Below are 22,072 nucleotides of genomic sequence, written 5' to 3'. Positions count from 1 at the left end.
AATAAAATTAAACTATGATAAAAATGAAAAATGTAATCACGTAGCTCTGGGCGCACGTGAACGCCTCCGCGTTTGACTTGCAGCATTGTGTGTAGCTGTTCTTAAAAATCATTTAAATTAAATAATAGTTCTATGCTTCTATGTTACAGTGTTAACTAACATAATTCTGATTATATTTCGCTCATTCAATCAGCCCGAAAACAGACAGTTTATGGGGCGGATCGGGTCAGGCTCATAATGACAGTTTATGGTTTGGGTTGGGTAGGGCTTGGTCAGAACGTGCACGGGCTCGGGCTGGGTCGGATCTGATTTTTTGGGCCCGATCTAAGCTCTATTCTCTTTTGGTGAAGCTGTTATATTAATACCATTTTAACTGTCATTAAATTGTTGTTTTTGTCCATTATTTTGTTTTATATATACATATTTCTTTTGAGTGTGGCTTGGTTTGTTTAATTTCATCTCCAGACGCGTTTTTCCGCTTTTTTCAGTATTACAAGTTTTAGTAATTTTCTTTGGTTGTGTGGAGAATTTCGTTTTATTTTTTTGAAATTCGTTAGATTATATTTTTGTCAACATTTTGGGTTTATTTTCGTTTGTTATTTTTCTAATAATAATAGTAAATGCATAATTGATTTCCTTTTTTTTGACGGGCGAATAATAAAAAAGTAACGCGATAGTTACTTTTAATAAGCAATAAGCATCACAAAAAGCCTTGTGCAGAGTGTAAGACATGGCCCAAGATCTCAGCGTAAATGACATGAAACGAGATGGGAGCAGCTACTCGATTTATGCACTGATGTCACATCCAAAATAAGTAAAGATACCCACATTTAGTAATAATGGCATTTTAGTTTGAAAACAAGCAGCAACATGTTCATAGCATGCACATATATATAAGTTACCTTTTGTTACTGTGTACATAGTTATTTTTCCCTCAAATCTTGAAATGTGATGTCCATTAAAAATCATTCAGAAGGGGCAAAACATAATTTAGAATGGGCTAAAATTACTGAAGATGTCCAGTAAAAATACTTCAGCCCACCTCCCCAGGTAAAACTTATCCAGTCTAAATAAGACTTTTGACTTGACATTTTAAAACACATCTGTCTCCTGGGGAATTCCTTACGCTGTGTTCCTCAGGCTACGTCCAACAATTCCAATTTCAGCAGGAACTCCTTCCTGAAATGGTGAATTATCTTCCCGTGGTTTGGCAGTGGTATGTGTTATTTTCATTTTTACTTTCATTCAAACGCTGTATGAGTTTTATATAAATTTCACAAAGCTCTCAGTAGTCAGAATATATATATGTGTATCCAGCGTTATGCTGTTATTGCTTTAACTTGCTATATGTTTCCTACCTCACGTTCTGTCCAAACAGAAATATAGTATGTCATTAGGCACATACACTCTAAACTGACACTATACAATAGAGGTGCTTCTGAGAGTGATTTTCTTAGAATCTTATTTAGTATTTGCAACCTGTTAATGATTCTTATTTTATCTAATGTCTTATCTTATCAAATTATATCAAACTAATGATTGTTTTTTTTTAGATAATTGTATCATATTAATTTAGCTAATTATTCATTATTGTAATATTGCATGTCAATGTCTTTTTTATACAGTGTGTGATGTGTTTTGTTGTCTTTTCTTGTTTACACTCTGTAGCTGTACTTAATGATACATTTTTGATGACAAAAACAGATTTTATTCAAAAAGTAAGAAAGGAAAAAATAAAATAATGACGTATCATGATTAAAAACAAGCTCATTGGGAAATACCTTGAATACTGAATGAGTAAATAAATTTCTTACAAAGATTTAAAGAAAAGTCAAAACTCAACTCAAAAAAGTTGGGTCACTTTGACCCATGTTGTGAATCAAAGGGTTGAAATAAAAGTGTATATATTCAAGCTTGTTCTAAGTATTCTGACCCATTTGTAACTCATTTGATTTGAGTTTTACAAGGAATATTACCTCAAAAATGACAGAAGCTACTAATTGTTCTGTATAAGCCTTAACAAAAAATATTTAAAAATATTATATTTAAACGTGGCTAATTGTAAGACTTACATTACATCCAATACAAAATATAGTCCAATCTACAAGCTTGAGTTACTGTATTTGGTTAGCATGTTTACAGCCTTAGAAAAAGGGAAAATGCTTTATTTTTATGTTTGAAAGACACATTGCATTTCAAAACACTAATTGGACGCAAACATATTTTAGAATACACAGCTTATATACCATATATATATCCTATAAATTAATATAAATTAATTTATTTAAATGGCTCTTTATGAAAATAAATTGGTTCTTCTATGGTGCCACTCAAAGAACATTTTAAAGCACATTTCATCCATTATTTTTTTGGTGTGTGGGCTAAGTAGAAACAGCATAGAAGCCTCAGGTTATATATTTGATATGCCGTTACTTTCAGGTTTATGCTAACACCTTCATATTCACGTTTATTTAAATACTAACCTGTTGACTGTGTCCTTCCAGTGACATTAAACACCTCATTATACTGTAGACGAATGCTGAATCTTTGCTAAATCTCTGAAGATATGTGTAAAGGGTTCAGCATTGTGAGTTCTGCATGTTCTTTAATTTAAATGGAATTAGAGTATTTTACTACCGTTACTGTTAAAAAAAGGCAGAATGTGATCCATGTATTCTGAAAAAATGTGACTTTCTATAAATAGACTGGGGCTCAGATGTTTGTGTATTTCTGGTGATGCAGATGGCCATGGCATAGAGTATATGTGTCTTTAAGGCAAGCTCTTGAAACGATAGCAATATTTGGATAAGCATTTTCTTGTTGGAATAGTGCACTGGAGAGTGCATTCAGAAACAGGAAGAGCCACTGGTTTTAGGATCTCATTAATGTAACTTTGGGCTGCCAATTTTCTTATAATGAAAACCAAAAGATGATCTGGCATCAGGGAAAATCGCAACCTATACCATGACACCAAGACTTCCAGATGTTGACCACTGTTACTTACCACAGTGCCTTTACACTGCAAAAAAACATTGGAAAAACTAGACAAAGGCTATATATTTAACATTCAAATGTCTTCAACACCTTCATATTGAAGTTTATTCAGCTACTAACCTGTTGATTGTGTCCTTTCAATGACATTAAATACCTCATTATAGACCAACGCTGTACTTTGCTAAATTTGAAAAGATTCAGCAGTTTGAGTTCTGCATGTTCTTTACTTTAAATGGGATTAGAGCCTTTTGCTACCTTTACTGTAGGAATAAGACAAAATGTGATTTTTCTATTAATAGACCAGGGCTCAGATGTTTGTGTATATCTGGTTATGTAGCTTGCCACAGCATAGTAGCTGTGTCTTCAAGACAAGCTCTTGAAACGATATCAGTGTGTGGATGAGCATTGTCTGTTAGAATGTTGGAATAGTGCACTGGATAGTGCATTCTGAAAATGTAGGGCCAATGGTTTCAGGATCTCATTAACGTAACACTGGTCTGTCAATGTTCCTGTAATGAAGACCAAAAGATGTTCTGGCTTCAGGGAAAATTTCACCCCACACCATGATACCACAGTGCCCCCACACTGCAAAAAAGCAGTGGGAAAAACTAGACAAAGGCTATATAGTTGATATTACAACACCTTCAAATCCTTAATGTTCCAGTTTATTATCAAAGTTCTCATTCTGTCTTTTTTTCATTTTTGGTCTGTAGAATGAATGAATGCCATGTGAGCTGTTTTTTTGTGACAAAAAGTGCTTTGGTGATCTGGTACAACACTGCTTTAGTCTGGTGGATAAGTGGAAGGGGGAAATGATAGCCAAAGATGATCTGGCATCTTCATACACCTACCTATACACCACCTAATCTCAATTGTACTTCACTGGTGGAGTTCCATAGACAAATTCTAAGCACTTGTTCCTTAGCTCTGAATTACTAGGCAAAGCATATATCACTGATATGTTATTTGCACAAATAACACAGGAACAAACTGACATGCTGTTTCTAGCGCTGTTAGCTCCTATCTGACAAAACGTGCCTGGCTGCCTTTCTTCATCTCTGCCTGTGGGCGGTCGCGAGCCAAGGTGGGCGAGGCCATTGATAAATGAATTCAGGGGTTGACTAGCTACTCTTTTACTAGCTACTGCAGACAATGGATGTTGAGGAACAGTTTCACATGCAGTATACATATACAGCTCAGAGAGACCTATTGTATTTCAAAAAAGAACAATAAAAAGTGGATTTTAACTGAAGGACACCCTTAAATACCTCATTATAGTGTAGTTGAATGCTGTACTTTGTTAAATCTCAGAAGATATGAGTAAAAAAATTCAGCCTTTTGAGTTCAGCATGTTCTTTAATTTAAACAGGATTAAAGTCATTTGCCAACCATACTGTAGGAATAAGACAGAATGTGATTCATGTATTCCGAAAGAAATACGACTTTCTATGAATAGACCGGGGCTCAGATGTATGTGGAGTAAATTCTACAGAGAATAGGGGTCTGCGTGAGAGAATGTGGCTTTAGAGGCTCTGTAACAAATGCACTATATGGAAGCTCATGCTTATCCTCTGGGAGCAGGTTCGGCTTCAGAGCCGCCGCCACATTGTCTCGCTCTCCGTATCACCACCTCCACTGACAACTAACCTCATTGTTGCGCCCCGTCTCTACATTCAACACGTCTGAGAGCGCGCATTGTCGGTCTCGATGATATGCAGGTGCATGGAGTGTCTTAGTTAATTTGTCTGGCAGGCTGTGGACAAACACGCCGCATCTGCATGAGAAAGGCCTGCGAGCCCCGGGCAGACTCTCGCAAGCAAAGCCATAAGTACAGGGTTGTCAAAGAGGCAGAGCGACACAGGCAAAGAGAAACTGAGAAAGATAGGAGGCCAGGGGGTTCCGCTCTGTGAATATTCCAGCAGATGTGAAGTGTTTTGGGGCTTTGCAGAAACAGATATTCATTTGAAAGATATTCTCCACTGGTATCCATGTGTTTCTGGAGGTCTTTGATGAGCCAGGTGCAGAATCACCCATTCACTGCCATCATCTAGAGACCCTGATCATTCTTCTTCATCCACAACCTTGAAAATCACTCAGTAAGTAAACTCACAATAGGTACAATTATCATCATCAAAGGAATCATTGGAAAAATACAGTAGTTGTATGCACAAGGAAGTGTCGGACTGCAATGCAACTGCAATTTGAAAGGAAGATGGAAGTTACCAGGAACAATAAATATAAAAGTATAAAAATCTTACATTGATATACAGTTTAGTATTCAGAAGATCCTCCTTTTGCAGAAATAACAGTCTCTAAACGCTTCCTATAACTTCCAATGAGAGTCTGGCTTCTGATTGAAGGTATTGTGTGCCATTCTTCTTTACAAAACATCTTCAGTTCAGTCAGGTTTGATGTTTTTTTTTTTTTTTAGCATGAACAGCCCGCTTTAAATCACACCACAGACTGCGATAATCATTCCAGAATGTTGTACTTGTTTCTCTGTATGAATACTTTAGTAGATTTTGAGCAGTGTTTAGTGTTTAGGGTCATGGTCTTGTCTTCTCACTGAGTCATGAACATTGTTCTCAAGAATCTGCTAATATTGACTGAAATCCATGCGACTCTAAACTTTAACAAGATTCCCAGTATCTGCACTTCCCAGTCATGCCCTTGCCTTATTTTGTTTAAAGAATTATTGCTCACTTTCTGTAAATCCAATAAGCTTCATTTCTTTTCTCTAATATCACTGTGTTCATCTGCTATATGATATATTTAACTGAAATTGCTGAACTGAACAGCCAGTGATTTCTAAAATAAAATCATGAGAATTATCAGGGGTGCCCAAACCTCTGTTTTTCATACCACTGTAGGACTCATACTGGTGATTTATTATTTTTTTTTATTTTTTTTTTAGTTTAAATTAATTAAAATGTCCCTTAAAAAGCAAAATAAACTTACACGTACAAAGCTTGGTGAGACAAAAAAAAAAAAAAATATATATATATATATATATCAGAGAGAACAAACGATTTATTGGTAACAGTTAACTTTCATTAACACACCATTAACTAATGATTAATAACTATTATTTTTTCACATTTTAAGGAACTAAAAAGTTGCTAACATATTTGTAAATACTGCAATTGATAAATGTTTGTCGGGTTTAAACTTCTTATTAACTTGCAATTTATTAATGTTACAATTTTGATGAGCTAATGATTTAAAATGTCTAAAAAAATTTAATATCCATGCTGAGTGTCATGTGTAAATCTTTGTAAATATTTAAATTCTGAGTAAAAAAGTAATGCTTTGTTTCTAAATGTTTTTTTTTTTTTTTTTTTGCATTACACATTAACTTCTTGGTCATCACCACCAAGAAAAATATAGGACTCATCACTGAAGATGACTCACTGTCATTCTGGGCCACTCTATGACAGTCTGATACTTCTACTCATCAGGTTGGTTTGGTTGGTTTCTTCTGGGTGTAACTTGATTTAATGTACTGTATCTCCCAACATCCCAATGTGCTATAAACCTCCCATCTCAAAAGCACCAGAGTGGACTGCGTTGTCTCTAGTCAAGGTTTGCTCTGTACTATATCATAGTGATCTGGCAACCTGTGGGTCTCGGCCTTCTGCTTGTTTGTCACTGTGAAATCTTCTCGTTGAGAACAGTGTGATCTCACATACATCATTTCCCCATTATCAGTGTGGACAGGTCACAGATCCTGTGGGGTGATGCAAGAAATTAATGTCAATCCATTTTACGTCTCATTGTTTCTGCCGGCAGTTATACTGCATGATTGCCCCCACCAACCCTACGTACAAGCAGCACGGACCACACATTATGAATATTCATACACAATAAAAGTGCATATGTGAGATAGCATAAAGTTTTAATATTAAAATTTGGCACAAAATTCCTAACCCTTTCATGCACAACATGCGTCAAAAGTGACCAGACTGAGTTTTAATTTTCTATATCTTTGTTAAAAATAAGTTTTGATAGAAGTAAATTTTTATTTATCCTTATTTTACTTTGCTAAATACATAGCTAAGTACATTGGTATGCTCTTTAGATACAGGGTATTTTAGCGATAATGATATTCTTGGTGAAAATAATAGATAATAATAATAGATGAGGCTCTCTCTCCCCACATCACTAAAGGGTGATGTCCACAGCACGGAGCGTCTGTGAGCTGTTTTATAGAAACCAAGTCACTGTGCTTTCCTTCAAGTGCGCTGTGTTGCTGCTCGGCAATGCTGCATGAGCAGCAGCTCGAAAAGAAGCGGTGGCTGACTCCACATGTATCGGAGGAGGCATGTGCTAGTCTCCATCCTGGTGTGTTGGGGCATCACTAGTGATAGGGGAAGTTCTAATGAGTGGGTTGGGCAATTGGCTGTGCACAATTGAGGTGAAAATAGGGGGCATGAGTGGAAGAAAGAACAAGAGAGAGTGAAAAAATCAGAGATGGCGAGAAAACAAGAAACAGAGAGAGAGAACGAGAAGGAGAAAGAACAAGAGAGACAGAAAGAGGCAGTGTGAGAGAGTGAATGAGAGGGATAAAGAACAAGAGAGAGAAAGAGAATGAGAGGGCGAGAGAGTGAGAGAACAAGAGAGAGAAAGAGAATGAGAGGAAGATAGAATGAGAGCTAAAACGAGAAAGACAAAGATAACGAGAGTGACAGAACAAGAGAGAGAGACAGAGAGAGAGGGAGAGGGAGGGAGAGAACTATTAGCTTTGCGCTAGTTCTAGCAGAAAACTCCTGTGCTCATTACTCATATCTTAACCAATCACCAGCTTTCACCTGTCCTTATAAGACCTCCCCTTACACACCCTTTTCTGCTTGCAGGCGCTGTTTAGGCTCCAGATGCTGAATACTCTGGCAATAATTACCGCTTTAATTTCGATAGTATAACAATGTATTCGATAAATTGTTGTATATAAATTGTTATCTAATACATTGTTATACTATCGAAATTAAAGCTGTCATTATTGCACGCCTGCCTCTGGAGTCTTCCTGGTAGAACAAGAGAGAAAGAACGAGAGGCAGAGAGAACAAGAGTGAGGGAACAAGCGAGAACGAATGAATGAACGAGAAAGAGATATAGAAAGAGAGAGAGAGAGAGAGAGAGAGTGAGAGAGAGTGCACAGCAGGTAGACTTGTGCTCAAAATAGGTCCAAAATGTGGCTAAATTGTGTTTCTGGAAAACCCAGTGATCTGACCAAAGCTAGAGCTGCTGACAAGGGAGCTGTCTCTGACTCTAAAATTACCATTGAATTAGGTCACTCTGTAGGTAAATGTAAACCTGTTAAAATACACCAGAAAGTAGGAAATTACATAAAATTCATTACAAAAATGTCATGTCATGTTTGCATAATTGGGGTGTCCCACCACCCCTAACTTATGATCAGTGTGGGCTCTTGCCTACTTTCCTTGAGTATTCATGCATATTTTGTAAAATGGTTGACTGCCTGACCACAATGTTGTAGGATATATATATATATATATATATATATATATATATATATATATATATATATATATATATATATATATGCAAAACATGACTTCATGCTGATTCAGGACTGAAATGCTGGGACTGACTTTGTAGTGTTTCTGCTGGCAGTATTTTACTGGTCATTTACAGTGAAACTATTTAAAGAATTTAACAGCCTCGTCCATTTAAAATATGCATGGTTATTGTAAAGAATCATTCCAGCATTGAAATATATTAATTTTACTGAAACTGAGAAAAATCTGTAACACACTGTAACTAGTTTACAGTAAACTACGATTCTTAGACGAATTATAGAGTTATATGCTGTAATATTTCTCCACAGTGAATTACTCTAATTTTACAATCCTTCATTGATACCTATTTTGCTGTTAACGTACTGTAAAATGTACACTAAACTTTTTACAGTGCACTATAAATGCTTTATTAAAGTTTTCTGAATGTAGGATAGCGTAGGAAGTGTTGAACTTGTCTACTTATACAAAGTATAAGACTAATAACGCTTGAAAAAAGAATGGTAACATACTCAAGGACTAGTAAGGAGAAATCAGAGGAGACAGCAGAGGATGCTCACACTCATATAGCATCTGTGTCTCTTTTGCTCGATTGTTTTTTGAATACATCAGTATATACCACTGCGTTTCTTTATTGCTATGATGAAAAGAATGAAAGATAGTGCCCAGACAGATGACCCAAGCGGAATGTAATGTCTTCATATATTTCTTATCATGTACGCTGGCACAGAAACGTGAAGATAAATGATATTGGACAAGCTGCTGTAGAATTTACCCAAGACTCGGATGGGAAGGCAGCAGTGTGATATGCAATAAACTGATCAGATTGCAGTTCCTGCAGCGAGCTTCACTGCCGAGAACAGATGCTATAAGATAAGCAAATTTACAGGTGACTGACATGCTTTATTATTGTTTACAGTGTAATCAACACAGGAGTAAAACACTGTAGAACCCAGAGGACCCCTTCATAATGAAACAGGATTCCTGTTACTGTTTCCAATCTGCGGCTCCATCTGCATATTCATAATTGTTTCACGAACATCAGAACTGTAGCACCTGTATGCTGTAAATAGCTGACTGGTTAAGCTTGTTATTATCTGGAGAAATATAATGATTCATGACTTTTATTGTAATTTCGTAAGATTTCCTTTGAAACCAGTACTCATAATGCATCATAAATGTATTTTTATATTACAATGAGACCATTAAGACCACTTAAAAATGATGAGTGTCTTTGATTTTACCAAAGTGAAAACCACTGAAATATAATCAAGAGGAAGATGGAGGATCACAAGCCATCAAACTAAACTGAACTGCTTGAATCTTTGCACCAGGAGTAAAGGCATAAAGTTATCCAAAAGCAGTGTGTAAGACTGGTGGAGGAGAACATGATGCCAATATGCATGAAAACTGTGATTAAAAACCAGGGTTATTTCACCAAATATTGATTTCTGAACTCTTAAATCTTTATGAATATGAACTTGTTTTCTTTGCATAATTTGAGGTCTAAAAGCTCTGTATTTTTTTTGCTATTTCAGCCATTTCTCATTTACTGCAAATAAATGCTCTAAATGACCAAATTTGTGTTTGGAATTTGGGAGAAATGTTGTTTGTAGTTTATAAAAAAAAAACTACAATGATCATTTTACTCCAAAATATACTTATAGATAGCAAAATCAGAGAAAATTTAAATTTTTCCAGAGCTGTATGGCATACTGTACATAATGCCTTATAATGACTTATAATGGTATACGTTTACACCGAAAAAAAAAAAAAAAAACGGTTCTAAGTGGCTGTTGGTTTTACATAAAGAAAATGTAATCGTATGACACATATCAATGGCAGGTTTTTTTTTTTCAATGAGCTTTCCTTGATACTGAAAAATTCTCAATAAAGTACATTTTAGTTTGTGGTTGTAAGGTGACAAAATGTGAAAATAAAAATTCATAGAGGTATGACTTCTTTTGGAAGCCTCTGTATGGGTGTGGTCATCAGATCATACCTTGTATGCAGAACTTGAGTTAAGTAAATAAAATAGAACGTAACTACAAAAATACTTAAGAGATAGACTAACACAAAGTAGTACATAATGTTGTGGAGAAATTTAAAGCAGGGTTAGATCATAAAAACTTATCACAAGCTTTGGGGCAGCGCATCATTAATATGTAAATCTCACAACTTGACTCCCATTGGCTCCTGCTACTATCGATTTGCCTTACAGGATGTGTCTTCCCCCTCCTTTACTCAGCATCACTGTGTACTCTTGCCTACAAGGTACTTTCCTTGGGTTTATTTTATATAAACAAAGAAAAAGTTGCCATAATTGTTATAGGATATAAGAGCAAGTTACCGTTTAATTTACTGCAAAAAAAAAAAAAAAAAAAAAACTTTTTGCTGCTTAAGAACTGTAATGCATTAGCTTTACAATGTTTCTGCTGGCAGTATTTACAGTGTATGTCTAAATATGTAAATGTCACACCTTGGCTTCAATTGGCTCCTGACACTATTGATTTGCCTGACAGTACGTTTCTTCCCCCTCTTTTACTTACCATCACTGTGTACCACATTTTTTCAGCCCTATAAGGTGCACCAGATTATTATGCAACACTAGTAAGGAATAGGGGTGCCGCCATGTTTTCCGTCTAATTCATCCAGTAAAACTAAGCTAAATACACAAAACTGTAATTCTTAAAAAAAAAAAATTCTTGTAAAGTACAATGAGCACTGGATGTTAATCTACACACATTTCTCTCCTGAATACTGTTTATTTGGGTGAGTAAAGTGCTTCTGTTTATTTACAGTAAGCATACATTTCCACTAAGACTAGCTGTGGGTAGTCGCTAATGCCACCAACAGCAATACACTGAGGAATTCTGATTGTTCCACTAAGCTAGCGATTCGTCCTATGTAGTTTGTTTTAACATGGTAAACGTGCAGGCTACAGGCCGATAATACCTCTGAATGGCAAAAAAGCTAGCGCGGTTAGCGGGCAATGCTAATGCTGCTCCAGCAGTGCTAGCTGGGGTTAGCAGCAGGCTACAGGCCTATAATACTCACCTGTGAACGACAAAAGAGTTGTTAGCCGCTAATGCTAATACTGCTCCAGTCTCAAATCTCGGTGCTGGAGAACTAAACTCCAGTGGAGTGATTTTACTACTCCTTATAACCTGACTGGTAAAATTACTACTTGAAGTACTTGAAAGAGTAGTCTATAGTAAAAAAGAGTAAAAAAAAAAAAGTAATAATATTACATTGGTTTACAAACTAAGAGTTTAAGTGTGTAGCATGAATGCATTATTTTTTTTTACAAAACACAACACAAATGTATCTCTTCCTGAAAAGACACATTTAAAATAAATGTGTTAAGATAAATGCCTTATCAATATGCACCATTTTATTATAAACAAATATCATATCATTGTGAAAACTGTTCAGTATTCATAATGTACAGTATGAATGTAGAGTATACAGTGATGTATACACATTACATACAGCAGGAGTTATTATACAGTCTTATTATAAATAGAATATGAATACAATATTCATAGGAAGTGTTACTGATATTTTTACTGCTTCTTTTCTGTCAGGATAAAGGACAGGCGGTTGGTACATTTTTTGGCCCCTGAGGTAGATATTAGACATCAAGTAAATGTACCCTCAATAGTTTGGCAAGGGTTTAAACTTAAGGGTTCTACTTATGTTCCTTAAATGACTTTTAAAAAGTACAGTACAGTGCATTCACTTTCCCAAAGGAAAGGTGCATATTAGTAAAGTATTCATAGCATAAATGTATTATTTCTTTTTTTTTTAAATAGAGAAATAATGCAAAAAGCCTGGAGTCAAGACAGGGAGTACCCAACAACAGCACCCAGCAAAAACACCCAACAATATTGAGTTCAAAAATAAATAAATACATATATAAATACATAAATAAATGAATAAAAATACATTAAAAAGAATGGTCTCCATGAAAAACACTGCAGACCAAAAATAACACAACGACCCATCTCACATTTACCAAAAAAGATCTTGATGATCCCCAACACTTTGGATAAATATTCTTTGGACTGATGCGGCAAAAGTGAAACTTTTTAGAGGATGTGTGTCCCGTTACATGTGGCATAAAATTAACACATTATTTCAGGAAAAGAACATCATACTGAATGTAAAACATGGTGGTGGTAGTGGTGATGATCTGGGGCTGCTTTGCTGCTTCAGGTTCTGGATAACTTGCTGTAATAGATAAGTTGTGGCATAATATTAAACATGCAGTTCATGCTGGAAAACCATCCAGTGTGTCTGAATTAAAACTTTTCTGTAAAAGAAGAGTGGGCCAAGATTCAGATTGGATTTGTTCCCTTTAGTAAACAAAATGATTATTAAAAAAGTGTTTTTTATACTACAGGTCCTTCTCAAAAAATTTGCATATTGTGATAAAGTTCATTATTTTCCATAATGAAATGATAAAAATGTAACTTTCATATATTTTAGATTCATTGCACACCAACTGAAATATTTCAGGTCTTTTATTGTTTTAATACTGATGATTTTGGCATACAGCTCATGAAAACCCAAAATTCCTATCTCACAAAATTAGCATATCATGAAAAGGTTCTCTAAACGAGCTATTAACCTAATCATCTGAATCAACGAATTAACTCTAAACACCTGCAAAAGATTCCTGAGGCTTTTAAAAACTCCCAGCCTGGTTCATTACTCAAAACCGCAATCATGGGTAAGACTGCCGACCTGACTGCTGTCCAGAAGACCATCATTGACCCCCTCAAGCAAGAGGGTAAGACACAGAAAGAAATTTCTGAACGAATATGCTGTTGTCAGAGTGCTGTGTCAAGGCACCTCAGTGGGAAGTCTGTGGGAAGGAAAAAGTGTGGCAGAAAACGCTGCACAACGAGAAGAGGTGACCGGACCCTGAGGAAGATTGTGGAGAAGGGCCGATTCCAGACCTCGGGGGACCTGCGGAAGCAGTGGACTGAGTCTTGAGTAGAAACATCCAGAGCCACCGTGCACAGGTGTGTGCAGGAAATGGGCTACAGGTGCCGCATTCCCCAGGTCAAGCCACTTTTGAACCAGAAACAGTGGCAGAAGTGCCTGACCTGGGCTACAGAGAAGCAGCACTGGACTGTTGCTCAGTGGTCCAAAGTACTTTTTTCGGATTAAAGCAAATTTTGCATGTCATTCGGAAATCAAGGTGCCAGAGTCCAGTGTCAAGTACCCACAGTCAGTGATGGTCTGGGGTACCATGTCAGCTGCTGGTGTTGGTCCACTCTGTTTTATCAAGGGCAGGGTCAATGCAGCTAGCTATCAGGAGATTTTGGTGCACTTCATGCTTCCATCTGCTGAAAAGCTTTATGGAGATGAAGCTTTCATTTTTCAGCAGGACCTGGCACCTGCTCACAGCGCCAAAACCACTGGTATATGGTTTACTGACCATGGTATTACCATGGTCAATTGGCCTGCCAACTCTCCTGACCTGAACCCCATAGAGAATCTGTGGGATATTGTGAAGAGAAAGCTGAGAGATGCAAGACCCAACACTCTGGATGAGCTTAAGGCCGCTATCGAAGCATCCTGGGCCTCCATAACACCTCAGCAGTGCCACAGGCTTATTGCCTCCATGCCACGCCGCATTCAAGCATTCAAGTCATTTCTGCAAAAGGATTCCCCACCAAGTATTGAGTGCATAACTGAACATAATTATTTGAAGGTTGACTTTTTTGGTATTAAAAACACTTTTCTTTTATTGGTTGGATGAAATATGCTAATTTTTTGAGATGTGGGATGTTTCTTTTTTCTTTACTTTTTTGCCAAAATCATCAATATTAAAACAATAAAAGGTTTGAACTACTTCAATTGTGTGTAATGAATCTAAAATATATGAAAGTCTAATGTTTATCAGTACATTACAGAAAATAATGAACTTTATCACAATATGCAAATTGTTTGAGAAGGACCTGTATATTACCCGTCTTATTTTCGTCTGATAGTTTGCTTGATAATCGGAAAAATATCAGTATGAGAGAAAAGCAAAAACAAACAAAATCTGTAGGCAAATACTTTTTCATGGCACTGTATGCTGTTAATATAACTACATGAATAATCAAGTGACAGATTTTTGAGTGAAGGTAAACACACTCATTGTCATCTTAAATAACATAATTGTAAACAGGCTTGGAAAACTGCATCTGAGCATTCTTTGCTCGGAGCAAGGTTACATACTTTTCTTTATGCAGACATTTTTGAACTTGAACAAATGCATTTTTTTTTTTGCATTCCTTCAAACTTCAGCTGCATTAGTTATACAAACGGCAGCTTCTGTACAGACTAACTTTTAAGTAGTTTTACCACTTTCCTTTGAACACTCCATTATCTCTTCAGCTCTGAGCTTCAGGCTGTAGCTTTTGTATAATTAAAGCTTGTAATTTTAAGCCTTGATGAACTCGACAAGTTTTTAGTTGTGGTTTACTTCAGTGCAGTACAATGCCTCTTGTAAAAACTTCAGTCTCAACTCCAGCCAAAGACATGGGAATCCACTCAATCTGAACTCGCCTGAAGTGACTGGTGAAGATCTCTGGTCTACAGAGGAACAAAGAGGAGCATGAGTCATTTCTGTGGTGATACTTCCATCTCAGAACAACTGGTAATTTTGCGTGAACAGAACTCGGAGTGTGTATGTGTCATTGGGCATTGAGTCTGGCATAGTCTACAGACACAGGCTGTATTTACTGCATTAGAGCCAAGAATGTCAACTGTACAAAAATGAGTATTACATTGAGTAAATCGTTTAGTATAGGGACTTCTAACCCGGGGGTCGCAACCGCCAAGGGGGTCCTGATGTAGTCTATGGGAAACGCGGAGGTGGTTGCAATAGCAAAGTATATTTATTAACAAACAAAGAAAACAAATAAACAAATAATAACTAAAAAGAAACAAGTAAACTTGAGACAGAGAAACATGCAACCTGACTGACACACACACAAGAACCGACAACTGAACACAGACACAAAGGGCTATATATATACACACAGAGAAGGAGATAGGAAACAGGAAACACCTGGGAACAGGTAACAAGGGGGCAGAGTTACAGAAAGACATGAGCAGAACACAGGGCTGGGGTGGAGCAACACACAGGGCAATGAGCAGGGTAACAGGAGGGGAAAAACACACAGGAGGGCAGGAAAAACACAGAAACAGACAATAGATACACGGAACAGGATGAGGCAAAATAAAACCCATTTAAATAAAATTCTAGTGAGAAAAATGTTATGGCTGATTACACCACAGCTTTGATTTGGCATTAATAATGCCGACTTCTACGATTTAGTAAGCAAAGAGCTTTTTAATAATTTAGATTATTATACAGACAAAGTTACAGGGAATTAAAGAAGGCACAAAAGTTAATTTAGTGGATTAATTGAATAACACTCGACAGATAAATGTTTTTAAAAACAGTAATTACTTGCAACATCATGCTGCGTTTCATTACTGCCAGAGTAGATCAGAGAAAAAAAAGGGAACTCGAACCTTCCCGCAAGATGAATTTCCCATCATTCCCAAATTAAAATCCAAGATGGCTGCTCTGCCAGCATTTCTACTTTTATTTACAGTTCAATGAATGATCTATTAGTGTTTAATCAACAATTATGTTTTCATTGTAAAAAAAAAAGTAATCAACATCGATATCGGAAGGTTGTTTTAAAATCATACTTTTTAAAATGTAATAAACTATAGATTATGCTCGCTCTTCTACACAGTACACTCTTATAAAATATTGTTCTTCAAGAGTTTAGTAAATGCTGCAATGTAGAACAATCAACACTCAAAAAATGTACTTTGTAGTTTGTTGTTTTCTTTTTTCAACATAAATAAAAAAAAACATGGCCTTATGATCAAATGACATATAATCTCAAATGTAAAAAAAAGCTATAAAATAATTTACTGTTGACCTTTTTACAATCATTTAACTTCACCTACACCTCAGCCTCACCCACACTTTAACCTCACCAATACCTCAACCTCTTCTACACCTCACCTACACCTCATCCTTACCATCACCTCACCTACACCTCATCCTTACCATCACCTCAACCTACACCTCATCCATACCATCACCTCAACCTACACCTCATCCATACCATCACCTCAACCTACACCTCATCCATACCATCACCTCACCTACACCTCATCCTTACCATCACCTCAACCTACACCTCATCCTTACCATCACCTCAACCTACACCTCATCCATACCATCACCTCAACCTACACCTCATCTTTACCATCACCTCACCTACACCTCATCCTTACCATCACCTCAACCTACACCTCATCCTTACCATCACCTCAACCTACACCTCATCTTTACCATCACCTCAACCTACACCTCATCCTTACCATCACCTCAACCTACACCTTATCCTTACCATCACCTCAACCTACACCTTATCTTTACCATCACCTCAACCTACACCTCATCCTTACCATCACCTCAACCTACACCTCATCTTTACCATCACCTCACCTACACCTCATCCTTACCATCACCTCAACCTACACCTCATCCTTACCATCACCTCAACCTACACCTCATCTTTACCATCACCTCAACCTACACCTCATCCTTACCATCACCTCAACCTACACCTTATCCTTACCATCACCTCAACCTACACCTCATCCATACATCACCTCAACCTACACCTCATCCTTACCATCATCTCAACCTACACCTCATCCTTACCATCACCTCAACCTACACCTCATCTTTACCATCACCTCAACCTACACCTCATCCTTACCATCACCTCAACCTACACCTCATCCTTACCATCACCTCAACCTACACCTCATCTTTACCATCACCTCAACCTACACCTCATCCTTACCATCACCTCAACCTACACCTTATCCTTACCATCACCTCAACCTACACCTCATCTTTACCATCACCTCAACCTACACCTCATCCTTACCATCACCTCAACCTACACCTCATTCTTACCATCACCTCAACCTACACCTCATTCTTACCATCACCTCAACCTACACCTCATCCTTACCATCACCTCAACCTACACCTCATCTTTACCATCACCTCAACCTACACCTCATCCTTACCATCACCTCAACCTACACCTTATCCTTACCATCACCTCAACCTACACCTAATTCTTACCATCACCTCAACCTACACCTCATCTTTACCATCACCTCAACCTACACCTCATCTTTACCATCATCTCAACCTACACCTCATCCTTACCATCACCTCAACCTACACCTCATCCATACATCACCTCAACCTACACCTCATCCTTACCATCACCTCAACCTACACCTCATCCTTACCATCACCTCAACCTACACCTCATCCTTACCATCACCTCAACCTACACCTCATCCTTACCATCACCTCAACCTACACCTCATCTTTACCATCACCTCAACCTACACCTCATCCTTACCATCACCTCAACCTACACCTCATCCTTACCATCATCTCAACCTACACCTCATCCATACCATCACCTCAACCTACACCTCATCCTTACCATCACCTCAACCTACACCTCATCCTTACCATCACCTCAACCTACACCTCTTCTTTACCATCATCTCAACCTACACCTCATCCTTACCATCACCTCACCTACACCTTTTCCTTACCATCACCTCAACCTACACCTCATCCTTACCATCTCCTCAACCTACACCTCATCCATACCATCACCTCACCTACACCTCATCTTTACCATCATCTCAACCTACACCTCATCCATACCATCACCTCAACCTACACCTCATCCTTACCATCACCTCAACCTACACCTCATCCTTACCATCACCTCAACCTACACCTCATCCATACCATCACCTCACCTACACCTCATCCTTACCATCACCTCACCTACACCTTTTCCTTACCATCACCTCAACCTACACCTCATCCTTACCATCTCCTCAACCTACACCTCATCCATACCATCACCTCACCTACACCTCATCTTTACCATCATCTCAACCTACACCTCATCCATACCATCACCTCAACCTACACCTCATCCATACCATCACCTCAACCTACACCTCATCTTTACCATCACCTCAACCTACACCTCATCCTTACCATCACCTCAACCTACACCTCATCTTTACCATCACCTCAACCTACACCTCATCCTTACCATCACCTCAACCTACACCTCATCTTTACCATCACCTCAACCTACACCTCATCCTTACCATCACCTCAACCTACACCTCATCCTTACCATCACCTCAACCTACACCTCATCCATACCATCACCTCAACCTACACCTCATCCTTACCATCACCTCAACCTACACCTCATCTTTACCATCACCTCAACCTACACCTCATCCTTACCATCACCTCAACCTACACCTCATCTTTACCATCACCTCAACCTACACCTCATCCTTACCATCACCTCAACCTACACCTCATCCTTACCATCACCTCAACCTACACCTCATCCATACATCACCTCAACCTACACCTCATCCATACCATCACCTCAACCTACACCTCATCCTTACCATCACCTCAACCTACACCTCATTCTTACCATCACCTCAACCTACACCTCATCCTTACCATCACCTCAACCTACACCTCATTCTTACCATCACCTCAACCTACACCTCATCCATACATCACCTCAACCTACACCTCATCCTTACCATCACCTCAACCTACACCTCATCCTTACCATCACCTCAACCTACACCTCATTCTTACCATCACCTCAACCTACACCTCATCCTTACCATCACCTCAACCTACACCTCATTCTTACCATCACCTCAACCTACACCTCATCCTTACTATCTCCTCAACCTACACCTCATCCTTACCATCACCTCAACCTACACCTCATTCTTACCATCACCTCAACCTACACCTCATCCTTACCATCACCTCAACCTACACCTCATCTTTACCATCTCCTCAACCTACACCTAATTCTTACCATCACCTCAAACTCACCTGCACCTCAACCTACACCTCAATCTCGCCTACACATCAACCTCACCTGCACCTCGACCTACACCTCATCCACACCTCAAACTAATCTACACCTTAAACAACACCTCAAACTCACTGACACCTCAGACTCACCTACACCTCACCTAAACCTACACATCACGTGCATGTACATGTACATCTTAACCTACACCTCAGCATCACCTACACCTCGGCCTATATCCAAACCTTACTTACACCTCACCTAAACCTACACATCACGTGCACATTAACCTCACCTACACCTCAAACTACACCTCAACCACACCTCCATTTCAACCTACACCTCAACCTTTTTATATATTTGATTTTATAAATCATCTGATTATTTAACTGAAACGCCATCAACTGTGGTTCAGCTTCATTCCTAGTTCTGACATCCAAGTTCTGAGGTAAATGAAGAGCAGCATTAATACAAGGTCATGCTACTTACTCCAGCCTCTCTACTCTCCTCCATGCAGGTTTACTATGTACGTGTGTGTGTGTGTGTGTGCATGTGTGGCCAGAGGGCACTAAATATAGCCAACCTGTACACATTCAGGATTAGATATCCACGGTGTCTAGCATTTTATAGCACTTTAAATATGTTTAGGAATGTTTGTATAGGTCCAATTTAGTAGTTTGTGTGTGTGTGTGTGTGTGTCGGAGGGGGGGATGAGGAGTGAAAGTAACATAGCCGTGTAAAAAAAGAGGGGATCAGGTGAGGACTGTTACACCTTAGCCCATGTCTGTGTTATGTTTCTCCCTCATTTGTTCCCTAGTGCTCCTGCCCCTCTGTTTTCCTGTCATGTGTTCACAGCCACGTGTTTCTGTTATGTATCTGTCACGTCTTAGCCCTGCCCTAACCATCAGTGTTCTCACCTGTGTCTTATCTGTAGCCCTGCCCCCTCATCAGCCCTGCCCAGGTGTTCCTCCTGTATTTAAGCCCCTCTGTTTGTACATGCTGTGTCGAGTCTTTTGTGTTTTCTAGTCTGTAAGTCTAACCGTGTTTCCCGTTTATAGTGTCTAGCCTCAGTATCCTAGCCTTGTATCCTAGTGTTTGTATCCCAGTCTTTACCCTAGTCTTCGCCTTAGTTTATGTATTCCGTTTTCGTTTCTGTGTTTGTTTTGTTTGTTTAATAAATAATTATCTTTGCACTTACGTCCTCCTCCTCCTTCACACCCCTCCGTCCCTGCGTGACATAAGACTCGACCGAACTATGGACGTAGCAAAGTGGAATGCCACCAGGAAGGCGGACCTGGCGTATCTCCGGTTCCTCGCGGAGCTAATTCGGGGGGATGAACCGCTCCCGGCGCCTCTCCGTGGGGTGGAGAGTGTCGGCCCAGCTCCTGCTAAGCTAACTAGCATGTTAGCTCCACCGCACTCTCCAGCCCGGCCGACTTCCAGCACTCCAGCTCGGCCGGCTTCCAGCTCTCCAGCGCGGCCGCCTTCCAGCTCTCAAGCCCGGCCGCCTTCCAGCTCTCAAGCCCGGCCGGCTTCCAGCTCTCCAGCGCGGCCGCCTTCCAGCTCTCAAGCCCGGCCGCCTTCCAGCTCTCAAGCCCGGCCGCCTTCCAGCTCTCAAGCCCGGCCGCCTTCCAGCTCTCAAGCCCGGCCGCCTTCCAGCTCTCAAGCCCGGCCGCCTTCCAGCTCTCAAGCCCGGCCGCCTTCCAGCTCTCAACCCCGGCCGCCTTCCAGCTCTCAAGCCCGGCCGACTCCCAGCTCTCAAGCTCGGCCGGATCCCAGCTGTACAGCCCGGCTGGATTCCGGGTTTTCGACTCCTGCTCCGGAAGCAAGCTCCGGTCCGGTGTTTTCAGCCACGCCCACTGCTGAGTCTGCGGTTCCAGTCCGGATCCTGGCGGCAGCCGCACTCTCGGCTCCCGCTGAAGCGGCTTCTTCGCCAGCAGGACCCACCGCCTCTGTTTCAGCGCTGCTCGCGGCTCCGGCCGCCTCTGGATCAGCGCTGCTCGCGGCTCCGGCCGTCTCTGACTTTGTACCCGCGGTGCCTGCCGCGCTCACGCCAGCAGGACCCACCGCCTCTGTTTCAGCGCTGCTCGCGGCTCCGGCCGCCTCTGGATCAGCGCTGCTCGCGGCTCCGGCCGCCTCTGACCCAGTTCCCGCGGCCCCGGCCGCCTCTGACCCAGTTCCCGCGGCCCCGGCCGCCTTTGACCCAGTTCCCGCGGCCCCGGCCGCCTATGACTCTGTGCCCGCTGTTACCCCAGTTCATGTGCATGGGGGTCCAGCCTCTGCTCCTGTGCCTACTCCCAGGTCACGAGCTCCTAGACCCGCCGCGCCTGCTCAAGCTGCACCCGCCGCGCCTGCTCAAGCTGCACCCGCCGCGCCTGCTCAAGCTGCACCCGCCGCGCCTGCTCAAGCTGCACCCGCCGCGCCTGCTCAAGCTGCACCCGCCGCGCCTGCTCAAGCTGCACCCGCCGCGCCTGCTCAAGCTGCACCCGCCGCGCCTGCTCAAGCTGCACCCGCCGCGCCTGCTCAAGCTGCACC

Source organism: Astyanax mexicanus, chromosome 10, assembly GCF_023375975.1.
Source record: "Astyanax mexicanus isolate ESR-SI-001 chromosome 10, AstMex3_surface, whole genome shotgun sequence".
NCBI classification, from domain to species: domain Eukaryota; kingdom Metazoa; phylum Chordata; class Actinopteri; order Characiformes; family Acestrorhamphidae; genus Astyanax; species Astyanax mexicanus.
The sequence above is the reverse complement of the archived record's forward strand: the minus strand, read 5'-3'. Positions refer to the sequence as shown.